We start from the raw sequence: 23463 nt of genomic DNA, 5'->3' as shown, positions 1-23463 counted from the left end.
ACGATTTCTAAACTGCAGAAAGAACCGTTTTTCCACCAGACCCAGACCCCCCCCCAGTGTGCATTTTGAACAGAAAAGAGTGGGTTTACTGTTACGACATGGAAGAAAGCACAGAAACAGGGAAGGTGAATTCAGGACAGGATAAGGACTTGGCCAAAAAAAATAGAAATAAATCCACATCCGTGATTTGGGAATATTTTGGATACATGAGATATGACGCATCACAGAGCCAGGTAATTTGCAAGACCTTTCATTGCTGCATGGAGTAGGGCCAGTCAGATTAAAAGTTAAAAGTTGAACTTCTTTTACCACCGTGGCGTCATGCTCGGGATGCTGTGTGCGGTTACAGACGTCAGTCTAATGCATGTGTACATAGAAAAACAATATCTCATACTCGATAATGCAGGCAATCGCAAACTTCAAAACATGAAAAGAGCTCAAAAAAGCAGAAAGAAAAAACTGACGGCAAGTAACATTAATGCAAAGATATGGTGTCTGCAAATATTGTCAATGAATGCTTTAAAAAATGTCAATATTGTGTGCTCCGATGGCTTCGTTGCACTTCAGGCGTCACAAATTTGAGTCCCGGCTCATGGACCTTGCCCGATCCTGTCCCCATCTCTCACTCCAACTTTGCTTCCTGTCAACTAACTGCCACAATTAAAGGTGCACTATGTAGTATTTTTGCAGTAAAATATCCAAGACACCAGGCCAGTGTTATATATTTAGTTCAGTTGAGTTCTTACAATATCCCAAATGTTTCCAACTATTTGTAAATTGTGAGAAAATTGCTATTTATGTCCCAGGACATTTCAGCATAGCGTTTGAGGGAGTTGCCTGTCAATTTTGTCATATCTGCGTTACCCTCAGTCAGTGTGAACAAGTGTCACAGCGGCCACCGAGCGAACGCACAGAGTAACATCATTTTAAACACACTTAAATGTATATAATATGATAAATATATCTAAAAAGAGCTGCATCACCTCATACCAATGACCGGAAAAGCGGAACTAGTGCGCATGCCCCCGGCGACTGCGTCCCGTCCCGTTATATTAAAAGTCCCGGTGCTCGTGAGGCGGGTATTTGTGTAACAATCGCTCCAGCGGCTGTGCTCAGCCCCACAACACTCGGTCCTGCTCTGCTTCACACTACAGTAACGTTAATAACCTACATGAACGTGATTCCTGCCCGAGTCCTATTTTCCACTGGCTGTGAGGTGAAGACCACATGTCCCAAGATACTGCGCTCACACTTGGCGTCATCAAACTAAGCATTTGTTTAGAATAGGAGACCCCTAGCGGATGGAAAGATGTATAGTGCACCTTTAAGTTAAAATTGTGATCGAATGTTTTGTCCATATCGCACAGCCCTAACAGTAATCCTCTACAACCTGTTGCTCTATGAGGAGGAAATGCTTTAAAGGGTTACTTCAGCGATTAGCATATGGCTTTGTATCAGTAGAAACCCTGGAGTATATTCAAATGATCGTGCTCCTGAGGGAGTGGCCTCACAGGGCAGTGAAGCATTCTGGGAATGGTTGTCTTTCATCCCCATGAGACAAAAATTAATTTTCTGTCTTTTCTCAGTCTAAAAAGCACCAAATTGAAAAATAATTTCACATTACTACTACATTAATGACCCAGTTTAAATATAGATTCATCTTCCCAGTGCTGAAGTACCCCTTTAATAAATTTAATTGAAGCGATCCTATAACGTTCTAGAAATTCAATTTAAAATTTAATTCAAGAAGACTGGAGATTCCTTTAAATTGGAGATTTGAATTGTTTTGAAAAAAGAGATTCGATTTTAGAAGAGTTATTAATACATTTGACATGCAATTCCATTCAAGAAGACATTCCATTTGAGAATACAACATTCACTAAGATTCAGTAGAAAAGGAGATTTGATAAGACTCATTTTGAAAAGAGATAACAGAATTAATTTTTGTTGCAGATTTGATTCAGGAAGAAAACATTTGACTCTAGAGATCTGATTTCATTAGATTCAATAAGTGAATGAAGCAGCTGAACGTGACTCTTGGGTTAAACGCCCGCAGAGATTTGAGGCCGGTTGGCCGTCCAGCATTTTTTTTTTTCTTAGCTCTAGTCAGCTATTGTAGGTTTTTTTTCTGTTGGCAGATTGATCATGTTGAATTAGCGAAGGGGCGTCAGTGATAGACCTGTGTATTGCCAAGAATCTGGCGATACGATACGTATCACGATACATGGGTTACGATACGATATACTGCGATATTGTAAGAAGTAAATTTTTTCTCTTAAGTCTTTAGTGCCTTTTATGGGTCTTGAGAGAGGAAATGACATTGGTGTCAATGAAGGCCTGTCTGAGCCATCGGATTACAACACAAATATCTTCATTTGTGTTCTGAAGATGAACGGAGGTCTTACGGGTGTCGAACGACATGAGGGTGAGTCATTAATGACAGAATTTTCATTTTTGGGTGAACTAACCCTTTAAGGTGCTTGCATGCCTGTTTATTGCGATTAAACTCAGCATACGCCACCTAGTTTAATGCGATGCGACTATGGTTACTACGATTATGAGCTTAATCACATTAGTTTGATCGAAGTATTGCAATCACATGAGGTAAAGTTTAATCGCAATATTGTCAAAATCCTATTATAAATCACATTATGAGGAAGCATGTAAACGCAGTTTAATTATTTAAATTAATTATAATTTAAATTATTTTATTTAATAATGCAAAATTATTTATTTACCTCAAACTCTCTTTGCAGAACACAATGCTTGCTCTCTATAGCTCTCCAATAATTTCCTCCGCCATAATCTTTTTTTCTTTTCTTTTTCTCCACAAATCAGCACACAGAGAACTTGGAACAAACTTTGTAAAGTTTATTATTTTTAATAACAATTCCAAGTCTTGGGCGAGAACTTCGGTCTGACGCACTATGATCTCGCGTTGTTTACTTGTCACATCCCACGTGTGTTTGTTTGGGAATGTTGGGAAACATTGTTTGCACACTGGAGGGAGAGAGTTGTCTGCGATTGTTCCTCCTGTACAGTCACGCAGTGTGAACCCCTCTGTCGCTGATCCCTCGTCCAGTGTGAACACAGCAGAGACTGAATTCTACCCCAGATAGTCATGCAGTCTGAAAAGAGCAGTGACCCAACGAGTTTGAAAATCGAGCAGTCTGAACTAGGCTTAACATGTACGCAATACACATGGAGACGGTAATGTTTTCAAAAACTTGTTGTGTAAATGAATGGTCAAACCGCATTAAAAGTTCAGATTTTTTTTGTGTTTTTTTAAAAACTTATAACCATTATTATAATCACAGAACAAATGCCTGAAACTCTCATCTGTGTGTGAGGTCAATGCAACTTTATCCCTGAGAAAAAATGTATAGAGGACACTCCGATGGTCTTCAAAAGGTCCAGAACAGCTTGAATCTCTCCCCGTCTTATACTTTCAGCTTTAGTCTCTATGGCTATTTGGACGAAATTATAGTCGCTCTGATTTCGCCTCCAAAGTCCGTAGTTCCTGGGGAAAGTTCCTGTGGTGGAAACACGGCTTATGATCCATCGATGGTGGAACCTTTCCATTCCACAAAGACTTCTTTAAAGTGGAAAAAGGTTGTTCACACTAAGAAAAAAAGGATCTTTTCTAAAATGATCACAAAAAAAGTCATTCTTCTTTTGCATCACTGCAAAACCCCTTTTTGGAACATTTATTTTTAAGAGCATGTACATAAATCTGTAATAAAGTAGGCCTATTTCCCATCAACATAATGAATAAAGTCCAGTTCAATAATAAAATGTTTCCTTATTATCTTGATTTGGGCAAAATATTTACACTGTTATTAATGAATGAATCTGCAAAACAAGTAATTAATTCCAACATCACACCAAGGCTTAAAACACTGAAAAACCGCACCGAAATCTCTAAACCTTTGCCCCACTCTCCCTTTCAAAAGCATATCTGTGCACTAGCACAGAGGAGCAAATCCCTGTAGCACAGCTGCACCCTTACATAACCCATTCACAATGCTGTCTGATGTGTTCAGATTTCTGCATTTTACTCTTTCATTCTGTCTTTCTTTGTCCAACGTTTTAGAACAGATGACACTGAACCCATAAACTCGCTCTCCAGCCGAGCTGCTCTTACCCCGAGAACACACACACACACACACACACACACACACACAGTAAAAGTCATTTCAGCTACACACTCAATTAAGTCACATCCATTAATGCCTCATCTAAGAGTTAAAAATAGAACGTCCGTTAACACTCATCTGTCTTCAGCTGGATCTGCAGGCAGAAGGACAGACTCCCAAAATGACTGTTAACCTCGTAAAACCAGTCACAGGTTCAGCACAGAAACACCAGTCCAGCATAAGTGCAATATTAAAAGGGACAGCACTCAAAAAACGATACATCTGTCATTATCTTCAGGTTGATCAAGACACATGTGACTTATTCTCCCGTGGAACACAAAGTGTAATTTTGTATGCCCTACACCAGTGGTCGGCAACTGGCGGCCCGCGGGCCAAAAGTGGCCCGCCAGCAATAATATCTGGCCCACGGCGCGCCTGCATCTGCCGAATCTGGCAGATTGTTTTGATAGCAGCTGGTTCTGAAATATATCTGTCAGTGTAACGGAGGCGAGCTAATGAGAACTGTGCAGGTAAACTCCCGTTATTTCAAAAGACGCTCACTTCGTCTAGTGGCCAATGGAAAATTACGCAGCATTTAGCCCATCGTTAGAGCGGCAGACTCCCGTGCAGAAAAGACCAGAGTTCGAGCCCCGCTCAGAGCGGGAAGTGCCAATTTATATCAACATTAAATCTATTTTGTCTTTAGTGATTTTGCCTTAAAAAAAAAACACAGCAACGTTTTAGCAGCAATGGTTTTTTTTTGGGGGGGGGGGGTGAATTCAGAGCTTTAAATTTGAAAAGTTCTGAAAGACATTCAAGAGTCTGTGGAATAGATCGCTAGAAACGCCTCTAAAGGAGCCGTCATGAAATGTCCGGTATGATGACAAAACGAACAGTGAAATGTTAAAACGTTTGATTATATCGCGGGGCGTCAGCACTAGACGTGCCGATTTTCGATAATGCGATTTATCACGATAATGAATATGCACAATATTGTTATCGTGGGCACTTTAAAATATCGTAAATAATAATTTATTAACAATTAATATTTTTTTATAATGCACTCAAGAATACTTTGCCCATCAACCTTATAAATGCTCAACATCGCTGTATTCTGCGTCAAAGGGACACGCGCTCAAGTGTAAATAAGAAACACGTGAACGAGTGAAGGAGACGTGCTAATGAAGTGCCGCTCAATGACAGAAGAGGGCGCTGATGAACTGCCAAATGCATGGTTACCCCGGAAACCCCCGCAAACAAAACAAACCCCCGCCTGCATCCATTGTTTTTTGTAATCTCAATGTTGCTCATCACAGCACCAAATACTTAATACTTAAAGACTTAATAGACTATTTATTTTCAAACTTAAACATTTCTATGTTTTAATCTGGACTACAACATGCCCTAATAATGATTAGAACTGTTCTGATTATTTGTTATTGAAAACTGAGACATACGACTTCATTAGTTAACATGTTAATTCATCATTACCAAACTGACAATGAAAAATACTTATAAAGAATTAATTATTCTAAGTAATGTTAATTTCTTAGTTACTGTTTAATAACATTACAATCAAAATCAAAATAACTTTTTTAATGGACCTAAGATAAAACTAACAATGATCAGTATTTCTTAACTAACATTACCAAAACATTATACTTTCTGTATAATACAAAGCTACATAAAAATGTAGATGTAAAAATGAAATGTAAAAATGACGAAATCGAACCGCAATCGCGATTTGGCTTGTGTGCGATTATGAAAGCTCAAAGGCTGCGATTTTAATTAATTAAATAAATGCACTGTGTGTTAGCGAAGAGTGCCTCTGTGATCAGGAGTAATGCTGCTCCATCTGAAAGACTGCGAGTTTCAGTCCCTTATAACGTGCGTTTGAAAAAGCATCAGGAGTCAAACATCTTCACAAACTAATGAAGCGTTCATAAATCTGTTCAACAAAAGACAACGTTTAATAACATGTTTTACCTCACTTTATATCGTCAGTCGAGTGTTTGTGAGCTGATGTGGCTTCTCATCAGAGTGAGGCAGACGATGCGTTATTTTATAGCATTCTATCTCAATCAGCACTGCATTATAATACACTTTATTATTATGAAAATACCCTTGACGGCTTGAAGAACTCAAATACACCATATTTTGCTGCAGGCGTGTTTATTGTCGTCATGTTTTGTTTTTTGTTTTTTTATTTTTTTGTTGTCGTCATGTTTAATCAAAGCGTCTCTATCTTCTGTTTACACCGCGTTAGCTTCACATCATGTATTTCCTGAAAACTAACGTTAATTACTTCGCTGAGGCAAGTGATTGTGGCGTTTTCCGCTCGAGGGCGCCCTCTGGCTTTCAGTATGAATGAAAAACTTTTGGGTAATCAATACTTAGAAAATAATACTTAATACATTTTAAAACTTAATAAACTTAAAAAATTATAAATTTGTTGGACAATCCATGTTTTTCTTCAATGTACAGGAGTTTTTTCCCCGACAGTGGATGCACAAGAGGTTCATATTTCATATTAAAGACAGACTTTAAGAATAACTCCTTAGGCTTAGACCTTTCTAATGTTTTTTTAGTCATAGGCTGTCTGCATATTAATAAGTAACCCAGCAGGGTTTTTTTGTGTAAAATGTTTTCTGTAAAATATTACTAAAATAATAATAATAATTAGTATTAGTATTATATTGTTATATTTATTCTGACATACTCTTTTTTATTTGTAAATATGAAAATGTTATTGTAATGGTAAGATTTCTTATTTTTAAAAATATTTTTAGCAGTAATAATAATCATAATAATTTTTATTAGTCACATTAATATAAAAACACAAAATGTTATGTACACACACTTTTCATTTGTAAAAAATTACAATAACAATAATCGCATTTTAAATCGCAATCACAATTTTACCTAGAATAATCGCAATTATATATTTTCCCCAAATCATGCAGCCCTAATTGTATTTAAACATTCAGTTAATTTTGTTATTACAAAAATAGTTGTTAAAGCGGTTATGCTATGGCAACAAGTTTTTTTTGCAACTTATTTTAATATCGTGATAGTATCGTATATCGTGATAAAACGTCAGCAATTAATCGCAACATGAAAAATTGATATCGGCACATGCCTAGTCAGCACCAACATGTGAACAATAACAAGTCAAATTCAGCTTCCTTTTTATCAAAAAATATTGACAAGAACCAGCAAAAAAGGTGCCATGCTTCGTCTCGTGGTGCCGTCTGATTCTTTGTGACAACTTCGTTGCAGATTAGACACACCAGCTTTGCATTCACAAAACCAGGTAGGATGCATGCACACACACAGTCTTCCCATTCTTCTTTGTATGCCCTGTTTTCGCTGTTAACTTTCCTCTTTAGTCTCTTTGATAGTGCTATCTTAAATGTTAAGATCACTCTGCACTCGATGTAATAATCGTTTAGCCTACCTCCAAAACGCAAACGATTGCAAAAAAATGCAGTTTACTACGTGAGGATGCCAAGGAATAATTCTGAGCGTAAAAGTATGCTACGTGACGTCAAATAAGTATTAAAATAGGTTCCATGTGTAACAAGCAAATTAAAATACATTTATAATTCACAATATGGAAAGTGGAAATAATAAAACATAGTTCGTTAAGAGCAATCAAACATGCCGATAATGGGCTTATTCAAATCCTCTTTTATGTTTTGAGTTATTTTTATTTATTTATTAAATTATCCCTTGACTATATTCTGGCCCACCATCTAGTGGCAAATTTTTTTTTTTGTCCCGTGGCCAAATATACTTGACGACCCCTGTCCTACACAGTAGGATTCTAGGCTGTCCCAGATGACCAATCGTGGTGATTTCTGACACCTAAACGGTGGTCCTACGTCATTCAAAGATGGCCGTTGTCACAGTCTTTTGACCAAAGATAGCCTGAGATAATTTTCTGACAGTGATCATTTCACAGCGTGTTTGCTACTACGACCTATACCTCTACTGACTAGCCAATAAAAATGAGAGATGTACTGATTGCAATTTTCATGGCCGATTCCGATTTCTGAATTTTTTGTTTCGATACCGATTTTTGCCGATTCCGATTTTCTTTCTACGAACTATAATTGACAGCATATGAAAATCTACTTTTTCTGCAAAGCAAAATGTAATTTTTATTATAAAATAAATTAGTAAACATTACAATAGGATCTTGAATATACGTGAATATACAACTCTCAGAATATACGTGTTCTGTACCAGGAAAGAATAATTGAAAATCAGTTGCTTTATGAAACAAAACATTATAAATTGACCTTTTTTCTCTTTTTTTACTTGTCTTACAAAAGTCAAAAGATCCTATGAATGAACAAAACTGAAGTGTACAATTACTCCTCCAAATAATAGTTCAGTAATTGGGTAATAAATGTTGCCAGCTAAGGATGTCATGCTACCAAAATTTCAGTAGCCGGTACCAATACCATAACATGTTTACGGTACTCTGCACCAATTTCAGTACCACAGCTAAATGTTTTTTTAAAATATATTTTTTTTTTTAACCATTTTTTTTTTAAAAGTATTATGTTTATTATTTAGGATGATAATCATTATAAGTAAATAATACATAAATATTTGAAGGCTGTATGCTGTATAAAAGTAAACAATGATTATAAAAAAAAAGAAAAATAATCAACCATCTAGGTATAATTATTATTAGGCTAGTGACATATTATTATTCCATAGAGATGCAGCTAAGGTAATCTCTCCTAATATATTCTGTTAATTTCCATTTTTTTTAAAGCAAACTTTTATTTTGACGGGTTGACGTGAAGACCTTTGAGTGTCTGTGCTCATATGATGACTCGAATGAAGTATGAAGCTGCATTGTTTTCTCAAATGAAACGGTCAATTCTCATGAAGTGACGATTTATGCGTTTGGCTGGTCATCCAGCGCCATGAATTCTATAATTTTTTTCGTAAATGCATTTATGCTTTGGTCTTTTCGCTGCTTATCCCGAGGAAAGATAGGAGAGGCTGCTGACCTGTGAATGGCTCTGAGCTCTGGCTAGCTTTAGCGGTTTTACCTTTACTAACTTACCTTCTTCAACCTGGGCATGTTCCACGTGGTGATGGAGTTAAGTGTCTAATTAGGTTTATAGGTTTGTCAAGTCTCATAAATGGCATAATTAATGTCTTCGCTCACAGTAAAAAACTTCCATGCCAAGGACATGTTTGCATGCGGCTGTGAGCGCGAGCGCAGCGCGGCTGTGACATCAATTTCAACTTTTGCCAAAGTGCTATTCATCTTGTTTACCACTAGCGCATGCTGATGACGTTTTATTCTTCTATACTAGCTTAGCCTAGAAATCTAGACGCACCCTAGCGGTCGCAAGTGTCGTCTAGGAACTCTCAATACACATCTGAGCTGTATTCCTCACAATCTGGACGGGCCAATCACGTCGTGTATAGAGTCGGTGGGCGGGGCCATAATGACGAAGGCCGAGTTGCGTTTGCGTGCTTCTAGTAAACACAGAAACTGGCGAACGGCGGCGGTCTTTCGAATCAGCTTTGACCGCGACTCTGGAAGACTTGGAGTTAACCTTTTCTCTGAGAAAAGAACAAAGAACGGCACTGAAGTCATTCTTAAAAAGGGAAGATGTGTTCGAAGTTTAGCCGATGGGATACGGTGAATGTTTAATCAATCAACAAGCTCTGCTTCACCTTCATTGCTCTGTTTGGTGTAGCGCTATCCTATCGCGTGCAGAGGGAGTTTGAAAGACAACCGTTTATCCCGCCCCTCGGATTGAGCCCTGTCTATGGTGAGTTTCCAGACCAAACATCTTGATGTGGGTTGGGCTTGTCAGGCTAATACTAGCTTGCATCATAGCGTACAATTTAATATGTGTGGTCATCATAGGACTGCACGATTAATCGTATTTTAATTGCGATAACGATATCTGCTTATCTCGATTGATTTCAAATAATCGTCACAATATTGGCCTGCTCATTATTTATCATTTAAATGTGCTTTTTCTTTGGGATTTGCATTGGTTATCTTGCATTGGTAACGAGCCTCCACTAGCAGTCACGCTTGTGGTTTCCAGATGCACAGAGCTTAAATTACCCAAATAGAGCTTTTCCCTAAAAAGGATATACTTTCTTACCTGCGTTTTTCTTAATCTGTGCAATCTGGCAACTCTGTGCGTGCGCTCCCTATAAATGCGGAAGGAGCACTGGAGTTTTGCGATCTTCACAGTGAAATTCTGCTTCAATGAAAGCGTCACAGACAGTTTTTGTTTCTTCACAAGCCACTTGTACTAGTTGTGTGACTAAAACTGCCATGATCAAACCTTCAGCGATGAATTTCAACAAATGCAACACGGATCTCTAACTAATTGGTTGCGAAGGTGCATTTATTCTGCTAACAGTGTGACAATTCAATCGGGATATTGTAACGTTACAGTATGGTTTATTGTCATGTTTACAGAGTTATGTCTTTTAATATCACTGTCTTAGTGCATTAAGCCACATTAAGCATTTTAGAATGTCCCTAGCCAGGGACATTTATTTTATATATAGAAAAAGTTAAGATCTGTTAGTTAATAAAAATGAGCCCCTGGGACATAAAAGTGCCCATATCTGAAGAAACACCTGTACGGTATATACACTGAATCCTGTATGTTTATACAAACACTTACAGCTGCTTATAGCAGAAAGCTGCCATCTTTGATTAATCCAGTGACATTAGTGCTGATGTTTTAAATATCATGACAAAGATCTTACAGACACTACCATATAAAGACACAATCCCTCCATCTCTCGCTCTCTCACACACAGCGGGAGATTCACACAAATGCAAAAACTGTGCTGCTAAAAGCAGTCTCCTGAGGAACAAGTCCTTAGTGAGTTTCATGCTGCCTGAAATACCCCTCTGTGGATCTCATGCTATTCAGAATAGCTTGGCACCCAAATAAACAACTTGCACAAACACACACTCTGTGTTCACTTGTATGGGCAGGTTTTGCCTTTTGGGGACAAATTTCTGAGTGTGGACCCAAAAGAATAGCAAAACCCGTCAAAACAAGTAAAACAAGTTCATAAATGGCCAAAATAAGGTCTTGCTTCATATCCGCAAATTACAATAGGTGTCCTAGTTTTAGTTCTCACACCAATACATAATAACACCATGATAGTTTCTGTTAATGTAATCATTGTTATCTTATTGCAAGAAAATAAATTGAAATGGAAATTACTGGCAATAACTTATATGCAAAGCTATGAGTATGTCCTAAATCGAAGGTGCAGGGTAATTCTGACATTTACACCTAAACAGACACTTACTAAATGTTTGACAACTAACCAACTTAAATCACATGCACTGCCCTTCTATAATGTGTGACTGTCACTTTAAGAAGCACTGAACCAATGAACTCATTCATGTGACCCACGCCAGTACTGAGAACTTTACACCACAGTCGTGTCCTGTCCACACTGCTATCTACATTACTGAGTTTATGTCTGTTGTATTTTGTGGGTTTTACAAGACAATTATACATTGTAACAACTGATCATGACTTGCAGTGATATCTAGAATGCCAGATGATCCATAAATGCACCTAATTATTCACATTAGATTTGAGATAATCTTTATTAGATTCTTTATTAGACCTGTTTTGGACAAAAACCGAACATGCAAGCGCAACATAATGTTATTTTGCAGAAATGTTGCCCCAGGAATGTTTTTCCGATGAGCCTGAGGGGAGTTTTCTGAAAGGTTATAGCTGAGAGTTTCTCCACAGAAAGTTCAGGAAGAGGCTGAGGGTTTCCAACAGGGAACTTATTAACAACATAGTGTTTTCCAAAATACCTTCTAGTACACCACCAGCGTCATTCCCTGTGGAGAAATCTAGGATTCAGTAGAAATAGGAGGATCTATCCCCCACCCCATAAAAAGAGGAAGCCAATCACAACTCATGGTCAAGTTTTTCTATGCCACAAAACATTAAAAAAAACACACCATTCAAAGCATAAGCTGACAGATGTTTTTAATCCACACTTACAGGTTATAGTTCAGCTAAAAGTGAACTCCCCACCCCTTTTATACAGCAATAGGTACAAATACAAGCTTTACGGTAAGACAAACCTCTGTTGGGCTGGAGCACATGCAGTGCCTATAGCTGTCAGGACGATTGGGAATCACCAAGAATCCCATGATAATTAGACCTGGGCCTAGGTTAGCTGTTTAAGCTAAGTGTGTGTGTGTGTGTGTGTGTGTGTGTGTGTGTGTGTGTGTGTGTGTGTGTGTGTGTGTGTGTGTGTGTGTGTGTGTGTGTGTGTGTGTGTGTGTGCGTTATTGCATGCCATTATTAAAACTGTACAACATTAAATTGATTGTTTCACATCAGATTCTTATCATAGTCCTGGCACTATGAGCATGTTGAATATAGCAGTGCCAGTGCTTCAGTAACTTTGTTCTTCAGGATTTTCATATTTTTCTCAAATGAGAGAAGAACATGCTAATTCTGTAGAATTTGTTTTAACTATTATTTTGTCCAAATGTAGCTTTATTTTTTCCAAATTGTGTTTTCACATGTTTTAATTGATCAATTGAAATCATAATATATTTTTTTTTAATGTAATCAAACAAAAATAAAACATTGCATTTTATTTTTTTTCCAAATTAAATGCTGCTACACTATATTGACACCCCTCCAAATAATTGATTTCCGGTGTTCCCATCACTGTCATGCCCCCTGGTGTATAAAATCAAGCATCTAGGCATGCAAACGCTTCTACAAACATTTGTGAAAGAATGGGTCACCCTCAGGAGCTCAATTCAAGAGTGGTACTGTGATAGGTTGCCGCCTATGCGGCATGAAGTCCATTCATGAAATTCCCACACTACTAAATATTCCAGGGTCAACTGTTAGTGGTATTATAACAAAGTGGAAGCAATTGAGAACAACAGCAACTCATACACAAAGTGGTATGCCATGTAAAATCAAAGAGTGAGGTCAGAGCATGCTGAGGTGCACAGTGCGCAAAAGTCACCAACTTTCTGCAGAGTCAATAGATAGAGACCTCCAAATTTCATGTGGTCTTCAGATTAGCTCAACAGTGCGTAGAGAGCTTCTTGGAATGGGTTTCCATGGCCGAGCAGCTGCATCCAAACCTTAAATCACCAAGTGCAATGCAAAGCGTGGGATGTCTAGTCTGGTCAAAGTCTAGTCTGGACTCTAGAGCAGTGGAGAGTGTTTTCTGGAGTGACAACTTTACACTTCTCTGTCTGGGGATTCAATGGACGAGTTTGGATTTGGCGGTTGCCAGGAAAACGATAATTACCTGTCTCCATTGTGCAACGTGTAAAGTTTGGTGAAGGGGTGTTAAGGTGTAGGGTTGTTTTCAGGGGTTGGACATGGCCCCTTAGTTCCAGTGAAAGGAACTCAATGCTTCAGCATACCAAGGCGCCGCCTCGAGTCCTAACCTCAACAGAACACCTTTGGGATGAATTAGAGCAGAAACTGCAAGTCAGGCCTTCTCATCCAACATCAGTGCCTGACCTCACAAATGCACTTCTAGAAAAATGGTCAAAATTCCCATAAACACACTCCTAAACCTTGTGAAAAGACTTCTCGGAAGAGTTGAAGCTGTTATAGCTGCAAAGGATGGGCCAACTCCATATTAAACCCTACAGATTAAGAACGGGATGTCATTAAAGTTCATGTGCCTGTAAAGGCAGGTGTCCCAAAACTTAACCAAACTATACTATACAAGTATCTGCAGCTTGGCTAAAGCTATAGCACTTCCAGGATCCGATCGTGTTGCAATTATGATGCACTGTTTTTCCAAAGTTATAATAAAAGTTCAACCAATGGAAACTGCATATCGGGTGTGGTGTGTGGGTAAAGGGACGATGTTTAGAGACCAATCGGACACCGTTTTACAGATGAAGCGAGCTTGGATTGGTGTGATCGCTCAGATTGACAGGTTTCAATTTACCATGTGCCACAGAATAAGAGTGCACAGTTAAGCAGCACCGCAAGATCACTCAACCACCAGGATCTTATTAATTTTCTATTCTATGCACTTTTATATTGGCATTTACACAAGTAGCTCTTATGTTCAGTTCACTAAAAACACTTGTTTTTTGGACCCTTGGTTAATTAAACTTCAAACTATCCTACCTAATCCATTGCATGGCTTGAAGACATTAAAGGGTTAGTTCCCCCAAAAAGGACAATTCTAATTAAAATTTGAAATTTATATTCGTGCGCGTTATTTATTATTATCTCTGACCAACAGCATGTTAAAGCTGCTTCTTAAAAATTGTAATATTAATATTTGTTGTGCTTATTTATTTGAATCTCAAAAAAACAACAACTACAACATTACTGTAAATGATATAATCAAGGCAATATCTGTGGCATTACTTTGTCTGAAAATAGTTAACAGTGACAGTCAACACAGAGCTTACATATCACTTATAAATATTGAATGATTGCTATCATCAGCCAATCATGTGTGACAAGTCGTATCGGCTGCAAAAATCCTGATCAGAGCATCCCTTTCCAACAGTGTGGGTTTTCCAGAAAATGTGTGTACATGGACCTCTGCTTCTCATAAATATTACTGTGTATTGTTATTGTGCATGTTATTATCTGACAGACATCAATACTGTGATATTCAAATGATGTGGATTTGAAAACGGATGAATCACAAGGTAATATGTATTTATTTCTTAGCCAGCAAGTATTCAGTGTTATGTTGATGTTTTTGTTCTATTATTCCAACCGACAGCCAGCCTTGACAGACGTGAGAACGCGTGGGGGGTGACCTGTTTGCTTTTAGGTTAATTATAAAACATGCTGGAGATGTTCGAAAAGCTATTAGCGTGGTTCATTATACTTATTTTATGGAATTAATTTTATTTTGTGGCTTAAATAAATTACATGTTACTCAAAGACTCAAAGAGTCAAAGACTGACATGACTTGCATTGGCTTTTTGAAAATGTTACATTCAGTTGCATTTAATTTTTTTACCAGGAAAGGAGTGGTTTCTTTATTGTCTTTATTGTCAATCTTTTGGAAACCCATGAAAATAGAGATCATTTTTAATCACTTTTTAAACCTGTTGTTCCATTATTACCCATTAGCAGATTGACTCAGACTTTTTCCCACGTTGACCTGAACTCATTTATTCATGAATCACAAAATGAGCGAAACATGCAGTGCTTCCCATAATTATGCATGCATTTCTCAAACAGCACGTAAACAAAAAGGAATCAAGCTTCTGAAAATAAAATGACAACAAAAAACTGGAACCATAATACAAAAAAGACCGAATTCAGTTATGTAGGCACAGCTGCTACATAAACACAAGCGTCTGAAAACCTGCCAACACGCTGCAGCAGACCAGAGGAGTGATCAGCTGGGATAGCTCAATTTCATATGCAAGCTTATATTGAACTTTCCATATTTCTGTTGTAAATCTGTTGTTATATTTGAGTTCACTGTGATCCAAACAGGGATTGTAGGCTCCATGCAAACACACACACAGACTAATGACCGTTAAAATTCTAAATTTACAGAGATTATATACAGACAGGAATAATAATGTGTGCTGGTGCCCTGATGGATAATAATTCCAGACAACAGATCAGCCCTAAAACCGAACCCCACAGACACACACAGAACACCTCTGTTTGTGTTTGGTTTAAAGAGCAGCTTCAGTCTGAGCAGCTGAAAGCAACAGAACAAAGAAAAAAGGTGAGCTGAATGTAGTTAAAGAGTTGCAGAGGTATTTGGACAAAGCAAATGGAATGAGTGACACAACAGAACCAAGGACACCACAGAACACACATTCACAAACACAGTCCCTGTTTCTGCCTTTCTCTCTCAGAGCACAGAGACCGTATTTAATTATTCACATGACTCCATTTCATGTGATAAACTACAAATGGACATCAGCATATCAGCTACATCACTCCACCTCCTCATAATAAAGCAACGTCACAACGGCGACATTGTCTCAACGACACTCCACACAATCACAATTTCAGCGAAAGTCTCTCAACAGGCATGCCACATCATCATACTGACTTTAGTTTTCCCTCAAAAATAATAACAGCATTTCAAATCAGCATAATATGAGCTAATTATCATAAAAACAGCCCACGCATCACAGGGGCTCACCAATAATGTAAAATATGTTATGCATTTTACCCATCAACATTTTAACTGAGCCCATCAACCCCATATATAAAAGTATGTTGGGTAAAATGTTGACAGGACAAGTCATGAAGTGTTTTTTAATAATTTTTAGGGATGCACCGATCTGATACTCAGCTTCGGTATCGCCTACGATCTGCAAATATTTACCAGATTGGCTATCGCCGATCAAAATTCAATTCTGTACGTATAATATTCTGTGTTATTGTTAAGCCCCAGTGCCCCACAAAAGGCTCAAAATCATTATAAAGCACCGTCAATGATTTGTGCACTATTATAAGTGTTCTGAAGCCATTCAGTGAGGTATAAATATTCAAGTATTTAAATTCAAGTTCACTTTAATGCTTCCCTCCGCTGCGGCTGTCAGTCATTCTCCATTCAGCTTTCAAACGTGTTCGTGTTCGGTTACGACAGTCAACACGATGAAAATCTCTCCAAGATGCTTTTTTTTTCCTGTTATGCTTGGTCTGTTGATAACGGTCTATGGTTTCTCATTAAATGACTATCTTGCTGGCATTTATTGTTGTAAATCGTGTTACTTTCTCCCGGTTTAGATCACAACACTGGACTATATATTGTATTGTTATTCACACACAGTAACTGAAATGTTAAACTGTTAAAAGAACGGCTTAATAAAATATTGCATAGATACACTACGCATCAATATTGCTCCCTTTGTGTTTAGAGTTTCTCAATATCATGTAATTTCAAAATACATGTAATTTCTTAGTATATAGGCCCTATTTCTATAAATATATTTACTTGTTTTTCATGAATGTATTTTGTGTAACATTGTACCAGATTTACAGCTACACTTGTTCACTTCTATGGTTCTTTATGTTTTCCCCACTTAATGTTTAGATTTTATACAATTATTGTGCCCTCATGATTTTGTAACTTTTCCTGCTGAATTATCCACTAATCTGATCAGCATCTAGTTATAGTAATATTTTTTTGTCATAGATTGTGATATATATATATGTCATAGATTGTGATATCTTTTTTTTTTTTTAATAATGAAGTTAGTTGTCTATATTTAGTAGATTGTGTTTAACTCACAGAGTGATTATCAGTTCAACACACTGAGGTATAGAAATTCTACATCGTAGAATACATATCATCGGATTGGTATCAACGAACCTCAGAATTTTTAATATCGGATCAGTTCAGAAAAAATGGTATCGGGCCATCCCTAGGTTATTAAATATTAATTGCACAAAATTGGGATTTGTTATCGCAGAATAAACCCCGAAACGAACAGATCCGTTTGTTATCGCAGAATAAAACCCGACAGAGTGATCAGGACCCCAACGCAAATATTACACGGCTACTTGTATCAAGTAAATCAAACACGAAATATTTATACGTATTGTCTTAAGTTTACGCAAAGCTTCCTTGAAATAAAAAACAATTCCAAACTGGTTTAAACCTTTAAATTGCTGAAGATTTGTTTTTACCATGTTGAAATTAATGCTGAAGTTTACCCAAAAATTTTAATTAGCCCATAATTTACTCACCCTCAAATTATAGGTGTATATGACATTCTGCATTCAGACGAATACAATCAGAGTTATTAAAAAGTCCTGACTAACGTAAATCCAAGCAGTAGTAGCAGCTGTTTGTGAAGTCCATTAAAAAATAGCCTCTGTCCGTCAAATAACGCACTCAATGTGGCTCCGATTGGTTAATATAGGCCTTCTGATTCAAATCGATGCGTTGGTGTAAGAAAAATATCCATATTTAAAAATGTATAGATAACTCATAGTACCCAGATGAGCGGTTGTGTTATTCATTTTTGGGGGTTGTTATCTGGGAATAACATACCATTAGAATGCACAATTGACCAATCAGAATCAAGTATTCCACAGACCCGTATAATAACATTAGTTAGTTTACCCAAAAATGAAATTGATGTCATTAATGACTCACCCTAATGTTGTTCCACACCCTTCTCTTCTCTGCCGCGTTGGGGGAACTAACCCTTTAACTAACATGAAATAACAATGAACACATTTTTACAGCATTTATTTTTATTTTAACAGACACAATGTTTGATTTTTTTTTAATGCTGAGAATTAACTTAAAATATTATTAATAAATACTTTAGAAGTATTATCCATTGCAAGCTCATGCTAACTAATGTAGTGAACTAATGTTAAAGTTAACAAATTAACTATAAAATTAACTATATTAGCTGCAATTATATCCTAGTACAGCTATAAATGTAACCCATGACAGCTGTAAATTAAACATTTTTGCAGGGAAATAGTGATTTATAACTTTCAAACCACTCTAACTGATAATTCTGTTATTTTCAGACATTGTTTGCTGTGACAAAGCCCCTTCTATATAGCTAGGTAGTTATCTTTAGCTTTGGCAACATTTTTATCAGCGACAATGTCCCATACAGATCACAATCCCAAATGTTTACGTCAGCAGGGCATGACAATTGACGGCTAGGTCAACTGGCCCAAACTTCCTAGACTACACTGTAAAACCTAACAGTGAAATTCACTAAATGAAATAAGTTCATTTTACTTAATGTTACCAAAAAAGTTAATTCAACTTAACAAATATGTGTGATGTTAACTCAAAAATTTATTATTGTAAGCAAACCTCAATCTAAATAAGTTACTAAAACTTTTTAACTCTAATGGTTTAAGTTACAGATATTTATTTAATCTAGTATTTTACATCTATGGCCAATTAAATAACTACATTTACATTTTACATTTATGCATTTGGCAGACGCTTTTATCCAAAGCGACTTACATTGTATTCAAGGTACACATTTTACATTTTTGTCAAGTCTTGCTTTCCCTGGGATTCGAACCCATGACCTTGGCGTTGCGCCATGCATGCTCTACTCATTGAGCTACAGGAAAGACTAAAAGCTGATAAAATAAATAAATAAACAATAGTATATACATTAATCTACCTCATATTAAGCCTACAGTCTTACATTAAGCTCTTTTAAAGTCATTACATTTAGTCATGTCAAAGTATCATCCCAGTGAGTTTCCGAGGTAACAAAAACCGCACCATTTTCCCTCCTTCAGTCCAGTCACAGCAGGACGGCTCGCGCTACAGTCAAGAAAAACAAAAGGTAAGCGTTTCAAACTTATTTATTCATATTTCGCTCATGTTTGAACGTTTTCAGTGTTATTTTCGTAACTCTTTTATGTTTATCCGAAGATTAACCAGCTCAGTAATGTTGTGTGTAAAGTTAGCCAGCAAACAATCTAACATTAGGAGCAAATGCGCTATTGCACCAGTGTTATCAACGGTAATGTACACGTTTGGAGTTAATTATGCTGTTTTACACTGCAGTTTGTCAGCGGGGAATTAAAAAATATATGTTTGTGCTTTCTCACAGTCGGACAGATAAACGCTGGCTTTTGAGACCGTTGGCCATCTTTCCATGTCTCTCGTCTCGTGCCACAGTGACGTTAACTAACTTATGTTAAAGCAAAAGGTAACGTTAATGCAAACTCACGCATTCCTTATATTACAACCGTTTTAAATGTATTGTTAATCGAATTCGAGTTTCCTCTATCATGTGATGCTAGTTAATTTGACTAAAGCAGCTGAAGCTCCGGGGTGAACAAAGTGACTTGAGGAGCATTTTAGATCCTGTTTTGCTAACGTTAGATAAAATTTTAAACTGTTATTTGTTTCTCATGATGTTTTCTCATTTGAAACTCACACTAACACATTGTTGCCATGCTTTTAAATCTTTTCAGAGCAAAGACGAAGGTGCAATGGCAGCAACGTGGCTACAATTCTATGAGTAAGTAAGTTAGAATTAACATTGAACAAATCAATGGAATTTTGTAACGTTACTGTGCAAAATGCAAATGATAACGTTATGAACAGTTACATAATGTTCATACAAATATAAGTTTGTTCTTCAATTTAAAATTTTGAATGAATTGCTATTTTTGCAAACGTAATTATGACCATAAATGTCTTTTAGCACAACTTGTAAGTCTTCTGAAGCAATATGATTTTTTAAAAAGGCTTAAAGTCCAAAGTCCAGTCTGTCTATCATTCAAAGTCATGTTGTATTGCTTCAGGAGAATACTGGTCAAGTCTTGAAAGTTGTTGTTATAGTCGGCTTTCCTAATATAAACAGAAACATTTCGTGTGTTATATTTTCACTGGCAGTTATCCTGAAGTTGCCTTGGGTTTGTAAAGGTGTAAGGTAATTGGCAATGCTAGATTTGCAGTGGTTGAAAGAAGTCTTGTCATGAATCATAAAAAAAACTACGATCCTGGCAGGTCTGTTACTATTTAAAAGGAAGAGTCAGGAGATGTTTTCAAGACACAAGGTAGGACACATGTCAAAACTACATTACATTTATTTAGCAACATGTTAACCTTTCAGCTGCCACCAGCATAAATGCATGGTGTGGTTACAGTGACTGATAGTTGATCATTCAAGTTGTCTTAAATGTATAGTCCACTTGCCAATACAAATTCAGTCATGATTCATAAATTACCAACCCTCATATTGTTCCAAACACATAAGAATTTTTTTAATCTGTCCATTGAAAATCTAGTCTTCAAAACATTTAATTTAGGCTTTCATTAGCATATACATTGAGCACAGCAAAAGCTTATTTGACACATAATAAACCAATCTCAGCTCAAGCTTAAAGGAATCGTTCACCCTGATTTACTCCCCCCCTCAAGTCCTCCTTGGTGTAAATGACATTCTTCTTTCAGACGAATACAATCAGAGTTATATTAATACGTGTCCTGGCTCGTCCAAGCTTTATAATGGCAGTGAATGGCAGCCCAAAATTTGTAGCCCAAAAAAGTGCATCCATCCATTTTAAAAGTGCTCCACACGGCTCCGGGGGAATAATAAAGGCCTTCTGAATTAAATCGATGGGTTTGTGTAAGAAAAATATCCTCTCGTGATTCAAAACGCTTGTGCAACGCCCGACATCATCGTCACATCATTTATGTTTTTTACGCTGCGTCCGCCGTCAACGCCGTGGCTGTTATGCTTTTTTACGCTATAGCCGACGTCATCGTTGCGCCGGAAACTAGTTATTTTCTTATTTTATAACGAGTTAAATATGGATATTTTTCTTATATAAACCCATCGATTCACTTCTGAAGTACTTTATTAACCCTCCAGAGTCATGTGGATTACTTTTATAATGAATAGATGCACTTTTTTGGCTTCAAATTTTGGACAGCCATTTACTGCCATTATAATGCTTGGATTAACCAGGACATTTATTAATACTGCTCTGATTATATTAATCTGAAAGAAGAACGTAATTTACACCAAGGATGTCTTGCCATTATCCATTTAAAATTTGTTAATCAAATCTGTCTTGTTTCACCTTGTCTACACCGGATGTGAGCAGCGCGACAGGACAAAAGAGCCCCTTATAGTCCGTTATGTTGTCTACACTGGATGCGGCGTGATGTGAGCGACAAATCTTTGACAGTAAACTGTTGCCTCTTTCTATTTATGACATACTGACATGAAAAACAAATGTTTTGCAATGTGTGCATTATCGCTTGAATTCAATTCAATTCAATTCGTCATTCAATTCAAGGTCTAGAACATTCGGCTGATACACCCCTGAAAATGTTTTTCCCCCAATTAAACCTTGCTGACAAACAACTTAACATCTTTACAAAATTGAACTACAGGGTTTTAAATAAGCACACGCCCAATTAAATCAACAATAATCCGTTCCTTATAACAACGTTTTTTTTATTTATGAAAATTGAAATATGGTGTCTGCCCTGACAAGGGTTATTTTTATATGTGGTGACATACAAACTTTTTTTCCAATGCATATAGAAAAAGGAGCTTGACCAGGTGCAGAAGCCAACAGTCACCATCCTTACTGTCGAGGAGGAAGAGGGAACGTTACCTTTAAACCCACTGGATGCTTTGATTGTCTTTAAAGATGAGGTGGTGATGTCTGCCAAGTCTTCGGTCAGTGCAATACACTTAGAGTACATTAAAGATCATACAGTGCTTTTGCTTTTTGAGGAAACGTACCTTTTTACATAATTTTTTTTATTTTATATGTTTGGTTATTTAAATGTTATGACTTTTTTAAACATGTTTGTGCTGTTTTATTTGGTGAAAAAGTCTAATATTTTTTGTCTAGTTATATTTGTGAACATATGGCATACTGTATTTATGATGTAAATGTTATATTTCAATAAATTACTTAAAAATACCCTCCTGTTCTGTCTTCATTTTGTACCAATGTTAGCTTGTGCTTAGTCTTATGTAACTTAATCACTTTGAGTTTGATGAACTTAAACCATTTGCCGCAATCTGTTTCCTAAAACCATTTAAGTAACCATGTAGTTGTTAAGACTTAGTTAGATTTGTTACCTGAATTCAAACTGAATTAATAAAATTAACTTAAAATCTTTAAGTTCAGTTTACTCTTAATAATTGATCAACACAACACTAAAATATAAGTTTTAACACTTAAACAACACTAAAATATGAGTTAATTTAACTCAATGTATATGAGTTTTCAGTACTCATACTTAATGGTTTTAAAACTTAATTGGTTTGAAGCAATCGGTTTCCTCAAATGGTTTGAGTTACCGTAACTTGTTGGGTTTTACAGTGTAGGCCCTCCTTAACATCATCATAATATCAGATCTGCTATAACAATAATACTCCATATGATAATAAATGCTCCATCACAGTGAAACTCAATATCATCAAGATAAAACTCTACATCATTATAACAACAACTGTCATCACAGCCATATACAACAACAGATGTTCTGTTTTAGAGCACACAAAGTAGATATAACTATCTTAAAACAAAGTGTCTATAAACACTTTCTTTCAACACACACACACACACACACACACAAACACACACACACACAGGTGGCTAGCACTGAAAACACATGTGAACTGTTCTGCTCATACGCTACTAAAGGAAAAAATTATTTATTCATGTGAACAAACATGCTTTTGTCTCTCTCACTCCTGCTCGTCGTTTGTATATGGAGCTGAAATCTCTAGGCTTTGGCTCATTTAACTGTAAAAGCTGCATATTGAACGTTATTACTCAAAGTGCTGCTGATTCTCACCGGAGCAAAT

The 23463-nt window shown here is 36.8% G+C and overlaps 1 protein-coding gene and 1 long non-coding RNA gene across 3 annotated transcripts in view; one reads left to right on the top strand and one right to left on the bottom strand.

Moving 5' to 3' along the window:
- Positions 1–23463, bottom strand: part of pard3ab (par-3 family cell polarity regulator alpha, b) — a 119950-nt gene that overhangs the window by 92858 nt on the left and 3629 nt on the right. The window lies entirely within an intron of this gene.
- LOC137089714 (uncharacterized) lies at positions 18967–22961 on the top strand. Its single transcript, XR_010907770.1, has 3 exons — positions 18967–19827; positions 20096–20142; positions 22183–22961. It is a non-coding gene; the product is annotated as an uncharacterized lncRNA (long non-coding RNA).

Source organism: Pseudorasbora parva, chromosome 9, assembly GCF_024679245.1.
Source record: "Pseudorasbora parva isolate DD20220531a chromosome 9, ASM2467924v1, whole genome shotgun sequence".
In the NCBI taxonomy this organism is placed as follows: domain Eukaryota; kingdom Metazoa; phylum Chordata; class Actinopteri; order Cypriniformes; family Gobionidae; genus Pseudorasbora; species Pseudorasbora parva.
This window is presented reverse-complemented; position numbering and strand designations above follow the sequence as displayed.